At 48.3% G+C, this 14344-nt stretch overlaps 1 long non-coding RNA gene across 2 annotated transcripts in view; it reads right to left on the bottom strand.

Annotated features, from left to right (window-relative positions):
• LOC139792737 (uncharacterized) overlaps nucleotides 1-14066 on the bottom strand; it is a 145019-nt gene extending 130953 nt beyond the window's left edge. For both annotated transcript variants that reach the window (XR_011724379.1, XR_011724378.1), the window contains exons 1-2: nucleotides 13725-14066; nucleotides 8020-8210 (exon numbers count right to left, since the gene is read on the bottom strand). This is a non-coding gene — a long non-coding RNA (uncharacterized lncRNA). The remainder of the gene's footprint in view (nucleotides 1-8019; nucleotides 8211-13724) is intronic.
• Nucleotides 14067-14344: the final 278 nt, after the last annotated feature.

The following is a 14344-nucleotide window of genomic DNA, read 5'->3' as shown; positions in this document are numbered from 1 at the left end:
TGATTATATATAGGAACAAAAAAGCCAGTTAACTTCACCCATCGTGCTGTGCCCCTTCACTCTCCACTGAAAATGAAAGCCTTGGGGTTTATTTCTGTTTTCTGTGGGATGCTGCTGTCTGAGGGGAAGTGGAAGCCAACTCTGCACATTTTGGGGCACCCAGTCTGAGCCAGCTTTTGGAAAGGGGTCAGGTGTCAGCAACACACCTGAATGAGAGGTCAGGCCTTCTGAAGGCTGGGAGGCTGGACACCAGCACTCTGGTGGGAGCTGGCATAGGATGAATCCTTGTGAAAGTGAAGCATCCTCAACTTGTTCAGCTTAGTGTAAAAAGTACATTTGAGGCTCCAAATGGGATACAGGGAGGGTTATGTTTTAGCATCTTTAATGCAGGAGTCCAGACAACACTTCCACTTTCTCATTCTCCTGTGCTGGCACACAGTGAGTGTATTTAGGTTTGTAGCTCTCTACAGGGAAATGGTTTAAAAATTATAAGATGTCCCCATGGAAACTGCACCACTTTTCAAACACAAGAGAACAACAGTATTCCTTCGAGGCAGGGAAAACCCTTACTCAAAGAAAAAAACACCGCATTTTCATTCCTTCATCTTGCCGGTGTCCCTTTAACAGCACTCAACAGCTGTTAAATGGGATAATCGCCTGTTATCCTCATGACACTAATTCAAATGCTAATGGCTCTCAGTGCATGAGAGGTTATTCAGCCATCCAGCACCCCAGGTACACTTTGCAAGAGGAGGATGCTGAAGCAATTAAGCTCCCCTCTGGGATTCTAGAAACATTGGAACGAAATGCTTCCAGATTAACTCAGAAAGGAGGTGATGTCCAAGACAGAAAAGAAAACCGGGCAGGGAGCAGACCGACAGGAAGGATTTGCATGTTTTGATGCCTCAGAAGGGCTCCATCCCCATACTGAGACCCACTGCATGGTGGAGCCACAGTGCCAGCTCAGTTTGCTACCAAATAACTATTACTGGTATGCTGGTAGAGCCCAAACAAGGGTCATCATTCACTGCCCTAGCTAAACCAGTGTCCCAGCACTGCAATATTTTCTATCCACAGGGGAAGACAGGCACCTCTTCCCAAGGGTCTGGGTCACTGCCAGGAGGCTGCTAGCAGCAGAGGAGTAACTCTGCTCCTGGCCAGGTGACACCAGGGTCAGTGACCCTTCAGCTGTTGGCACTTTGTGGGGCAAATCCTTTGGTGGTCTTTGGTCTGTGACAGGAAAAAGGCTGCAGGAGGCAGCAGCGAAGTCTTTAAAATCAACACTGCTTTCACGGAGCAGAGCTTGCAGTCAGAGCCACTCCTGTACACGTGTGGGTGTGTATGGGTACAAAATACAGTTCGATGCATTCATTTCTATTATGCACATGCAACTTCCCCAAAAAATCTCCCAGTCTCTACTGAAGTATTTAGTGTCTTTTACATGGTAAAAAACACAGATTGTGTAGTCACACTGTTAAACAGCTTACACTATTGCCCATTAGCTGTATCAGTGCAAAAAGTAGAGCTGGAGTTAAGCTTAAAACGTTTTGTTATGAAACTGCTGATAATACACAACCTGCAGGGAGGGATGCAACCAGTCTCTGTCCTTGGCTTGCACAGAGACCAGACCACAGTGTTATGGGTGATGCTGAAGGAAAAGAAGAGTGGGGACTTTGAGTTCCACTGCAGGCACTGGGGGATGTGTCTCACCCATCCCTCTTGTTCTTCATGGAGGGTACCCAGATCCCACACACTGCTGTCATCTGTCTAGAAAGTGGCAATTAGGAAGAGAAAAGGGGGAATTCACAGATAAAACACATGGGAGGTGAAGATACAGAGGATGAGGGGTGTAAATGGCTGGAAAAACAATAGCTCTTCCACAGCTCTCAGCCATGATGACCTGAAACACTTGTGACCACATTCTCTAAAGGGGTCAATAATCAATGAACACCTGTTTTTTTAATTTTGAAAAATATTTTTTGATATAAAAACAATGGTGCCTCTCTAAACCTGCTTTTAGGCCCATGGAGGCCACTATTATGTAAGAAAATTCACTGACCAACACAACTTCTCAGACTCGGTCTCCATCCTTGCCTTTCTTTTTAAACTTCGAAATGGTCCTGCATTTAACTCCACTGGCCTGCTATCTCCAGTCCCCTCAGTATTTCATTCCTAATTCTACTTTGTTGATATTTTCTCTCCTCTGAAGAGTTACTTACGGGCAAGAAAAGTTGCTCCATTGCATGTTAAAAAAATTTAAAATAAATAAAAAATTATATATCTGTTGCCATGGCAGCGGTGTGGGTTACAACCAACCATTTTAGCCACACTAAGTTTGAAATGGTAACCCAGTTAAGAACTCTTTTGTTTCCTCGGGGGAAATAAAGAACCAATGCAGTCAGCTCAGTGACTTACAGGTGATGGGCAGGCAGCCACGGCTGGTCCCCTCCACTGGCTGCAGGGCTGACCCAGTTTCTCCTCAGAGCTGTCATGGCAACCTCCATGGTTGCGTTTACTGCTTTGCATGGGGAAACCTTCAATTTCTGGCTACAGCAAAGGAAGAAGGCAAAAAGGGTGTCAGCGAAAGCTGGAGATTGGCTCAGGCTTTCCCCTCGGGTCCTGCTCCCAAACTAAACCCACATCTGTGGGGTATCAAAGGGGTTAGACATGAGAGGGAAAGCAAACTGTCACTTATTTTTGTCCATTCTGGTCTTGCTTTCTTCTTCAGAAGGAAGCACGTTCAGCTTGGCTTGATAAAGAAATAATGCACGTGCATTATTTCATGTGCAGCCATTTCATGGGTGCCTACTGCAGGGCAGTGCCTGCCCCTTCTCTCTCCCAGTCCCCCCTCACCTTGAGGCCATTGCCCACACAGACTGAACTCAGCAGGAAGGTAGCAGCACCAGACCCCAGGAGAAGGGCAAACAGGGGAGGGCAATCATTCCTCCACGCAGGGGAAGGTGACAGTGGGAGATCAGCCTAAATTTGATGCCAGAGAGCCTGCACAAGAGTGGCACCGGCTGAGGGATCCTCCCAAGGCCCCCGTCTCAAAGGTGGCTCTGCATTTACCCATCCCATTCATCACCAGGAGAGCTGGCTGCCTACAGTGACAAAGGAATGTCAGCACTTGACACTAAAAACGTCAGCCTGAATGGGAGAGAAAAATGTTCCACAGGGTGAGGCAGACACCCAAGAACCATTCACAGGTCATCATGGGAAGGAGGGGAAGGGAGAAAAAAAAAAAAAAAAAAAGAAAATAGCTGGGTGTTTTTACTTGTTAGGGAATTTAGCTATAAGAAAATGTGCCTGGAATGGCTAAGCTGAGGCAGGCAGGGGCAAAGTCGGTGACAGCCAGCAAGCATCAGAAAGCCCAGGCAGTAGAGAGGGAAAAAGCATCAGCCTGCACAGAGGGAGCAAGAAATGCAGAAAGCACATGCTAAGTAGGAGTGTCAGGATAACATTTGAAAAGAGGAAAATATAGGCCGAATGGCAGAAAAGGCTTCCTGACAGTGAGATGCATACACTGGAGCCATCCCGTGGGAGAAGCCCTGGAAGCCTCATCACTTGGCATGTGAGGACTGAGCTGGAGGAAAACTGCAAGTCCTGGAAAGGCCTTATCCAAAGCTCTCTGAAAGTCAAGCACAAGGCTTGCATTAATTATAGGAGGCTTGGCTCGGAGACAAACTCCACCACCAGGAATGAGCCTGCAGGGAAAAGGGAAACTCCCAGTAGGTGACTGGGTGGTGGCAGATCCCCAGCACAAGCATCCCCCTCCCCACAGAAGCTGGGGAAGGAATGGGCAAGTGTGATGGGGAAATAAATGGGAAAGTAAAAAAATCCTTTCTCCTTTAAGGCAACATTATCTCTCAGCAAGGAACTGCTCTGCTCTGGCTGAGGCACAGGCAGAGTCAGGGCTCAGGCTTCTGTTAGTATGGGCCCCTGGGAAGGCCAGCTGCCAAAAAAAAGGGCAATTTTGCTTTAGTCAGAGGGTAGGGCATGGGTGGGTGGGGAGGGAAACCAGGGAGAGAGCACAGCAGTGCACATGGGAGAGGACATAGGCACCGTTTCTCTGGGTGTGCAGTAAGAAGCCCAGCAGGATGGGGCTTGGGATGGGGGAGGAGGCAACGGCCGCAGGCAGAAGCCAAGGCAGAGGCAGAGCAGCTCCAGGGATGACGACGTTTCCCTCCTACCAGGAAGGAGCCTTGTCTGAAGAAACTCACTTTAAAAACAGCTGGGACACTGACTCTGTCCCCAGAGCTCACTGAGCCACCAGCTCTCCCCATCACAAGAGGCAGGAAGCTATTTCCCCTGCAGGGAGGCAAGCATCCCATCCCTGGCCATGCCGCTTGGTTGGCTCAGGTGGAACCTCTCCATTGTGGTGCACAGAGAGCTACAGAACACAGCTGCAGAGCTGCTGAACGAGCTGGCAGGTACCCTGGTGTGAGCTGAGCATCATCCCACTGCTTCCAGTGGCTTTACTGGGAGCTGGTGTCACGGCATCTCCTCCACAGCACGGAGCCGAATTTCAGCCTCTAATCCTGCGTGGGTTCCTTTCCCCCGCAGCTGTGCGCCAAGGGTATCCACACACTTAGGTGGGAGAGAGCCAGGCACCAGCAGTTAAAGCAACAGCCAGGCTGTGCATGCAGCAGCCTGAGAAGTGCTCACTGCATGTGCCATCCATCCCCCATCTCTGCTTTTAGTGCTGTGTTCCTTTTCTCGGACACACACCGCCTCTCCCAGTTAAGCAGCAAACCCGGCAGGGCAGGAAATGGCAGCCCATGATTTTGCCGAGCCAACAGAAACGGAGCTACAGTGGAAAGCCTAATTTAAGAGTCGAGTACAATATAGAGAGGTTGCACTTATTTCCAGCTCAGGAATTACAAGCCCTGGGAATTCAGAGTTAAAGTTACACTTAAAATAAATTCAAACTTGTTGAACTGTGGCAATGTGCAACCAAGGCATACCAACAGCCTTAATTCTGCCCTGCAGTGACACATAACCATATGACTGTGATTAAAATGTTTTAGTACTTGTGCTCCTAGACTAGATTACCCTGATAAATACAATATTTTTTCATATTCCCCTGCTTTGCCCCCCGCCCAACAACTCTATGCCCCAGATATTGCCACTAGCACAGATTTCACTGCCTACCAGGAAAAAAAAAAAAAAAAAAAAAAAAAAGAAGAGATATATATATATATCAAAGGTCCTTCACATCTGTAGCGGGAGCCCCAGGCTAAGTGTTGTCTTGGAAATACCCTCCCTCCTACCATCAGATCCACAGCCACCCTGCCCAACACTCCACTTCAGTGTGCACCCAGCAAGCATTCAGTTCAGGTGAGGAGACAGGAACAGCTTTCCTCACACCTTTTTATATCACCTTATTCTACATTCATGTATTTATTTTACAAGCCCATTAAAACTTTGGTTTTAAAGTTTAGAGAAAATAAAAGAGAGACAAAGAAAGATCATCTGGATAAACAATTATGGCTTTTTGTCAAGGACTCAGGAGCTAATCGAGTCCAGATCTGTTCCACGTTCACATTTACATGCAAAATTGTACTTACTGAGCTAGAAAAAGTCAGATTAGCATCAAGAGTCAGCTCTGCCCTCAGCTACATAGTGCAAACTCCATGGAATGAACAGGGGCTCCCAGGGTGTAATGGAGGGCAAAGTCTGTCCCCTAATACTTGAAGACCATTTGGCCTAGATGCACGTGAAAGTGGCTGCTCTGCACTTCAGTCCAGTCTGAAATGACTCTCCAGAAATTGTATTTACTTAAGAGTGTGGGTGGCCTGAATTGTCATGATGTGTTTAAATATTTGGCACTAAATCACAGCTGTCCACTTATTTGCACTTTTGCTGCCGGGCAGCAGTAACACCCCTGGAATTAGTCAGCATCAGACTCATTAATGAGCTAACAGATATATTATAGTTTACAGTTTAGACTTCTTTTGTTCACATAAATACACACCCCATCTCCACTTCTTTCCCAGAACAGCATATCTTTTAAAACATGTTGACTTTCTCAGCTTTATTTTATTTGGCCCTTATTAATGAGCTTGCAAAGTTTTCTGTTCTGCGGGAAAGCACCTTGCCCCTAGCAGGCTTTCTGTGCATTACACACAATCCTGAAGAGACTCATTGTGCGAGGGGAAATGGTCCAGCCTCAGAGAAGTTCCTTTTCACAAGCCAAAAAACCATCCCCTGCATGTGAAGATCCAAGTAAATATGGAACCAATAACAACCACGAACCTTTGCATACGGAACACATTTACAAAGTCGGTGTTGGAAATCACGCAGGAGAGAGGAAAATGCTTGCACCTTTGCTGTGCAAAAAGGAGGAGATCTGTTGCACAAAAGGAAACAAAAATCTTGTTTTCTGAGTTAGCACTCCCACGTCTCATTTGTCTCACTTCTCCACCACCAGTAACCTTTTATAAATCACAGGCATACTGTAAGGTTGTGATTTAATAACTTGCCAACAAACTGTATCCAGTACTGGGATCGCAGTGTCAGTATCAATTCTTTGTGACTTGTGTGCCTCATGGATACTAATTGCAAATCATAATAATTTGCAAAACACTGGAGATTTTTCCAGCGTAATGCCTGAGAGTGGACTCAATGAGCGCCAGTTTGTGTGCGTGAATAAAACAGTTTTTCCATTAAAAAAATGCTATTTGCTGACACTGAGGTTTCTTGTGGGAATACATCACTTCTGTAATTAAATTTTCATCTGGAAGATTTTTCAGGTCAAAAATGGAATTTCTGGTCAAAAACACAGTGGGGAAGAACACACAGGAAGCTGGGCCCTGAACTGAGCAGAGACAAGCTTCTCACATCCTGAGCACTCAGCTTAATTACGGAGCCAACAGCTCGCCTGCCATATGGCCGCTCCTTCCCTGGTCCTGCTCATTTTTGGCCATACTCCTCCAGAGCTGTTTCCCAGTTTCCCCCCCCCCCAGCCCCTCCCAGGAGCAGAAGGTGCAGAGCCTCACACACAAAGCTGCAGGCTGGAAGCATCTGCCTGCTTTGCAATTGGATTTGCCGGGAAGCATCCCTGAGCGGGTGGCTGCCTCCAGCTGGAGGAGAACAGAGGAGCAACCCCTCCACCAGCAGCCGCTCTCACCCACGCAGCAGGACCAGGGAGAGGATGTCTGGTCCTATCTGCCTTCCCTTCCGTGCGCAGGAATGCACCGTATCAGCAAAAGGCACCTTTGGTAAGGGTGTAAATACATCCTCCCCCGGGCGGCTGCACGGCTTTATCTGTGGCAGCACAAGGAATGGTGAGAGCTGAGCTGCTGGGAAGCCTTCCTCCCCTCACAACCTGATTCTCCAGGTCAGCCCGGCTGCTTTTTGCCACCATAATGACACACCAGAGCTGCCAGCCTGGTTTAACCAGGCAGTTTGTGACACTCTTTCATCCACGGAGTAGCTGGAAGGGGCCATCAAGCCCCTCCGTGAGCTCCTCAGCATTTCATGCCTCAGCCAGGCTGCTGCAGCAGAGGTGGAGACCAAGCCGGTGGAGACAGCACACAGCCTCCTCCTCCTCCTCCATTCACCTTAAGGAGGACAAACCAGAAGTGGCTCAGCTCGGCCATCACAGCCAAACGAGTCTGAAACACTGTTAGGAGGGATCCAAATCACATGTGCATGTGCGTGTGTGTGTGGTTTCACAACACCTCCCTCTCCCCACCGCCGGCCACACCAGTTTCCTCAAAGAAAAGCAGAACAGTAGAGCACAGACCCAAAGCTATGCCATGATGTATTAAAGCCTTGTTTTTTCCCCACTGCTTCAAGGACTGACCCAGCCCCCTCAAATGTTCCCAGCATACTTGAATTCTGAGTCAGAGACCACAATGGAGATACTTGCCTAGCTTGACAAAGTTTAAGTATCTCCTGCCAAGTAGTAATCACTGATTTTTTGCTCTGTCACTCATGAGTCCTGTTTCCTCCACCCTAAGCATGCAAAATACAGCAGCTCATTGAGGAAACAAGGATTACTGCCCAGATGGTTACCTGTAACATCTCCAACTTCTTATGGTCACGGTGCAGAGTGCTGCTAACAAACAGGATGGAACTTGCAGGTATTGGAATCCCACATCCCTGTGCCCACAGTGGAAGCAATGAAGAAGAGGATGGAAAGAACAGCAGCAATACTTGAAAAGTGAGGCCAGGAAAATCTTCATCTTTGCAGGCAGGGTCTAACACTGGAAACAAAGAATAATTCAAGACTGTGATTTCCACAGACTGGACTAGCAACTCACTTAGCAAAGCGTCCTGAAGCTTAGGATGGTTGTGATCAACCATCATATCCTTAACTGGGCCACCACCACCACGTTACTGCAGTAAACTTTGCCAAAACAGAGCAGCCAGGAGCAGAAAGCACCAACCATGTCACTCACCACAGCTAAAGCCACCATCTGTCACAAGCTAGCATCCAAAGTGGCAAAGTAAGTTTTCACTGCTCTTTCTTCTACAGTAGCAACAGGGCTGCAGCCACGAGTGGGGCTCCATTTCTCCTCCATCATACAAACTATTCATGCAGCTCCACTTGGGGCAAAATAGTAGAACACACTTTTGGTTATTATTTTACTATAGGTCACATTCATTTACCATTTTTAAATTTCTGCACACAAGGAGTGCTAGAAACTTGTTTTTGCTTAATTAGCTTTCCCTCCCCTCTTTCTTATGTCAAAAGCCAAAATTCTCAGGTGACCTCAGCAGTCTGGCAGAGAGGCACAAGAGCTTCAAGGAAATCCCTGGGTATCACCGTGCAAGGCTTGATGTGCAGCAAGGAGAGCTGGCAGAGCTGCAGTTCAGCTCCACACTCCAGCTATTGCTCCAGTGATGGAGCCATGCTGGGAGGAGTCTGAGGACCAGCAGCTGAGAAAAAAATTCAGAGACAACCAAACCCTCCAACCTTACATGAGGCTGAGGTCGTGTGTGTGTGTGTGTGTACATTTTGGGTTTTTTTTCTCCACCACAACTGGTCTTAATATTTCTTCAGAGGATTCGTGCTCGTACTTGTACCAAGAAATCCTTCCCATATCTTCTCCATCGCCCAGGCTGCCGTGCAAAGAGCAGCCTGCTGCTATCCATCCCTGCTGTCTGGGGTTTGGGACAGCTGGGCTGCAAGGCTGGCGAGATGGGGGAGTTTCTGGGCTCTGAGGTGCACTAGGAGGAGAGAGATCATATTGTGTGCTGCTAATCTCGCTCTGCAGGAGCCCTGACTTTTGCCTCTTCAGCACCTGCCAAGGGGAGCCTCGGGGGTGGTACGCAGAGGACAGCGAGAAAAAAATTTCAAGCATGATTTACTCCCTTCCTTATTTATTAATCCTCGCCCAAAGAAATGACGCAAGGGCAGGGGGGTGAATAGGTCCAAATGGACTTCACGTAACAAATGCAAACATCCCACTTCAACATCTTTCTGCCTTTAGGAAGGGGGAGTCTTAGACTCAAGCTGTGTTCAAAGCCCTGGACAAAAACCCAGGAGCTCTAGTATTTCCCTCCCAGCTTCACTTCAGGCTTGAAATTTCAGGACTGTGGTGCCTCGCTGACAAACCTGAGCCATGCTAAACTGCAGATAAAATAGCAGTGATCCCTTTAAACTTCCCATCCCCCCGAGCACATGTTGCTCTGAGCTGAGCACATGTACTGACCTCTCCCAGCTGGGTCCTGGCGACAAGGTGATACACGGCCCAGACCTGCACTCCCCGAATGCCCCACGGGCTTTCGTCTAGCAGGGAGCCGGGCACCAGAGGTGCATAAGAGGAAGCAGGAAAGAAAAAGAAGCTGTTGCAGCAAGCAACAACTGCAGATCCTAAAACGGATCTTAGGATCCCAAAACAATAGGGATCCTAAGACCATTCAAGTCAATCAGGGAGGGTTTCCAATGCTTCAGCTGAAAACAGTAAAGCCAGTAGACAGTATCATGGCAGCAGGAACAGATTTTAATTTGAGTGCCAGCTGATGAGTCAAACCCTGAACTGAACACTGAATTAATCCACACAGGTGATTGCTCCAGGATAGCCTCACTGACAAAGCCATGGGGGGTGAGAGAAGGGTACTTGTTCTCCCCCCCATTGCCAGTTTGTGGGTGACCAGGTTGCTTCAGATGTCCAAGCTTGCCAATCTGACATCATCTGAGCAATCAAATGTGCCCATTAAAAGCCATCTACTCCAGTTAGAGCTGCTGGTGGACAGTTGACTGAAAGAACAGACAAATGGAGCTACCATAATGTTGGAGCAAGAGGCTTCAAAGCTCCTTTGCTGCTGTAGTTCAGATGATACCAAGCTAACCTGGCTTGTTAGGAGAACTGCCATGCTGCATGAGACCACTGTCATCTCAGCTGAAAGAAAAAGCTTGGTGTATGGCCACAGGAGGAGGTTGGACCAGCCAGTGCAGGGGGATGCAATGCAGTTTTAGAACAAGCTATTCTGGCCAACAAGCTTTTGGAAAGTGTTTCTGGAGGCTGAGCCAATCTCACAGTGCTGGCCTCAGAAATATTTAACACATGCCCTTCTTTTAAAAAAAGAGGCCTTTTTAGAGAAATCTGGATTGCAATTTGAATGCAAGGAGCTTCTTTCCATTCTTCATCCTCAGAGGGAATGCAAGCAGACCAAGCAATTCAAGAAGCATAAGCTGGTCCTGGAAGAGCCTCATCCCGATGTTTGGGCCTGTTCCTTAAGCCAAAGAATAAGAAGGCAGCTGCAAAATGATTGCAGTAAGTAACCTGGAAAGTTTCTAATGCTGTTTTCCAGAGCAGTGGCTGCAGCCAGGAGAGCACCAGAGTCCTCTCCCTGGCAGGGTGCTGCCACCATGCCATCAACTGGGCCATGAGCTTCTCAGCTATTACTCAGCAGCCCAGGCTACTCACATTACAAAATCTGGAAGAGAGATGGAAACTGAAACCAGAGAAGCTGCAAACAAGGGCTAGGAGCCTCCTGCAGTAGAGCAGGAGAGGTTGCCCACCGTGAGTAACTCTGGAGCCTGGGAGAGGACAGCTTTTCAGTGCTGGGGCCTTAAAAAACCTATGTGAGCACATGTGTTTGCACGATGCCCAACAAACCTCTGGCTCTGGACCCATGCAAAGTACTGGCCCCTTGCATCTGGCACTCAAATGGACTTTCAAGGCCTCAGACAGGAAATGCACTTCTCTCCTGCCCCTGATAACTCTCAGTGGTTGCAAGGGGAACAACAGCAAGTGCCCCCCCTCCAACCCACTGCTGGGTTGTTACGCCTCTAGGAACAGGCTTGGCAGAGCAGCCTCCCCAGCCAAAGGAAGGTTTGTATCAGGGGCTAAAGATAAAACCCTATCTAGCTGTGAACACGCCTTTGTTAGTTTTGGCTGCACCCTTTCAGGTATCACCTGCCTCCCCAGGCAAACACATTCCCATCCTGAGCTCCACAAGCCTCACTGTGCTCCTCCAAGGACTGCTTTCACCCAGCAGGTACCTGTGCACCTACAGCATCTGCAACAGAAGCTGAGGAGGGAGAGCCCTGGGAATAAGGTGGCTGCAGTGATGGTGTTGCAGGGAGTGAAGGAAGGAGATGGAAGCAAATTCAGGGTCAAGCTGCTGTTTGGCTTTGCTGGAAACAAGAGTGGAAAGCTGGCACCACCATCCAGCCGCCCCAACAAACATTGCATTCATATGCAGAGCTATGGAGCAAATGATCTGTCAGTTGTTCATCTGGAGAACAGGTTTCACCAGCCTGGATTAAATGATTACGTTGCTGCAGCATGTGCCTCTTGCTGCTTTTGGAGATAAAGGAAGTAAGGCTAAAGCACTGCGGAGGGAGGCCTGACCCTGCCACCCACCTCCAAGCACTTTTACACTTGGAGAAGGTTTGGCCCCGGCAGGGAACACGGGGTACCCAGACCAAGTGCATTTAAAAAGCAGCATTTCAGTGCTGATGCGCTGGAACCACTGATGCAAGAAAACACTTCGTTCAAATACAGGAGGTGTATACTCTGCCTCAAGTTACTGCCTCCAGATGTGCACCAGACTGGCTGTATTTCTGAGCCTTCTGCTCCTCATTCCCACAAAGCTGAAGGCCAGATAAGTGCACTTGGAGGTCTCTCAGCACATGTGCAGCAGTGACAGGCTGCACCAAAGCCTGTGTCCTGCCGGCACAAAACCCCTGTTGAGTGACTCCCTTAGGATGTAATTGCAGTCGACTTCATTCCAGGCCATGAGCATATGTCTGGCTACGGACATTACTGTGAGCACACAAGAAAGAAAAGAAAGAAACATAAGGGAGAAAATGCAAAACAACACTCTTGTAATCCAATCCCAGTTAGGATAAATGGGTGTTTTCCTATATAGGAAAAGGTTACTTCGCTAATTTTGGGAGCTTGGCATCCCCCCTGTATCAGTCTTTTTCAAAGCAGAAAAGAAAAGCTGACACTAGCTTAGCAGACCCAAACCCACAACATTGCATCAAACCCACAGCCCTCAGCAGCACCCCCCGAAGCCCTCCGGTGTCCTCACAGGAAAAAAGCAGATGCCCAGAGAGCTGACACAGCAACTTTAGGACTTTTCCAGACCTCAGGAGGCCAAACCCTCGCACCAGGGAGCCCACAACACCTTTCTTCACTCCACTTTGGCAGGTCACCAGAGCTTGCCCCATGGCCTTGTCTCAGAGGAGGATGCATCTGCAGTGGGGGTGGTGAAGGGTACAGGGATGCAGGCACAGAACACCGTGGGCAGCAGGGCAAGAGCTGGAGCCACCACCCTCTTCCTCCACCAAGTTTCACAAGATGAAGGGTAGCAGCAGCACTATCCCTGTCATATTTGCCTTCTGATTTTTCCTTCTTTTTTTTTTTTTTTTTTTTTTTTTTTTTTTTTTTTTTTTCCACAGAATGAGAAAACCCAGGCATCAGTCCATAGCCCACCCTCAGGAATGGTACAAACACTGCTCTGGGGGAAGCTGTCTAGAAATAGCCTGCAGCAAGCACACAGCACCCAACACTGCCAGCCCAAGCAGTTGCAGGCTAGGAAATTTCTAAGCCATCCAAAGTAAGGTCCTATCAATGGGAAGTGTCAGGCAGGCTGATGCAAGATTGAGCTGCCCTCCCCACATCAAGTGGCTGTGCAGACACAGAAGATTTGTCCAGCTGGGATGGCTCCCAGTCAGGCATTTTTGTTTGTGACTCGTGGATGGGTCTTTAAAAATACATCCTAGTGCATGCACGAATGTACTCCAAGACACACATCCACAAGCACATGACCCAGGAGGTGGGTTCGAACTAAAGTGACTCAGCCTCCCAGTTACAGGAACAAAATTAGCAACCACTCATAAACGTCTTATGTCTTAGATGGGGCTAGATGGCACTGTAAGTTAGTTAATGTGCAAGCCCTTCACCTCAGGAGATTTCACTTTGGCAATTCTGATCAGTGGAAAACTAGGAAACCTGGTGCTCCCTTGGGTATATTTTCCAGAGCTGGGCTACTAATCCATACTGACAGCCTGATTCAACACTTTTGTAGGTACCTAGTCAGGAACTGTGTCCAATAATTTACTCATTCTCTGGAATTTTTTTTTTTTTTTTTTAGCAAAAAATTCTTGGCTTGCAAGTACTCGAACATGTAATATTTATTATAAAACATATGTTTTTTCCCCAATACTTAGCCTACATTTTCCCTGTTTTAATTTATCCCATTTCTCCTCATTAACCCCTGCCTCCCACCCCCGTTGTTCCCATGCTGGATCCTTCTACCTCTCCCAGGAGTATAGTGATGAAATGACATTCGCCTCCCAGACCTCCTGGCACATCACCCCTTCTCCTCGGGATCAGCTCGACGAGGCAGAGAGCCCTCTGGCCCCGAGCCCCTGAATCACTTAAGGATGCACAGCTGAAACAGAGCAAAGTGGAGGAGGGAGGCGAGGACGGGGCTGGTCCCGGCTCTATTCGGGTCAGAGCATTCAGGTCCCGCAGCCTCGGGCCTCTGCGTGAGCTGAGGGGGAGACGAATGAGCAAGGATCTGCCCGCATCTCACACACGGACCTTCCAAAGGCTCAGCGCTCCCTCCTCCAGCCAGAATGCCGTGGCTGCTGGCACCGTGCCACCTCCAGGGAATGGCACCCACATGTCCCGGGGGAAAGGGAGGAGGAGGAGGGGGGAGGAAGAGGGAGATATGTCTCTGGGGTTGGGAAGAAGCTAGCTACATCTTTAGTAGGGATCCATCCCATCTAATGCTCAGGTGAGTAGCTCACTCCTGTCGTTTAACAAGGGGAGCAGCCCTCTGGAAAATAAATAAATAAACCCACAATTAAAAAAAACAAAATAACAAAAACACAAAAAAACAAACAACCAAAAACAAACCACCAAACAAAAAA

This window comes from Heliangelus exortis, chromosome 2 (genome assembly GCF_036169615.1).
Source record: "Heliangelus exortis chromosome 2, bHelExo1.hap1, whole genome shotgun sequence".
Taxonomy (NCBI): domain Eukaryota; kingdom Metazoa; phylum Chordata; class Aves; order Apodiformes; family Trochilidae; genus Heliangelus; species Heliangelus exortis.
The sequence above is the reverse complement of the archived record's forward strand: the minus strand, read 5'-3'. Positions and strand labels throughout refer to the sequence as shown.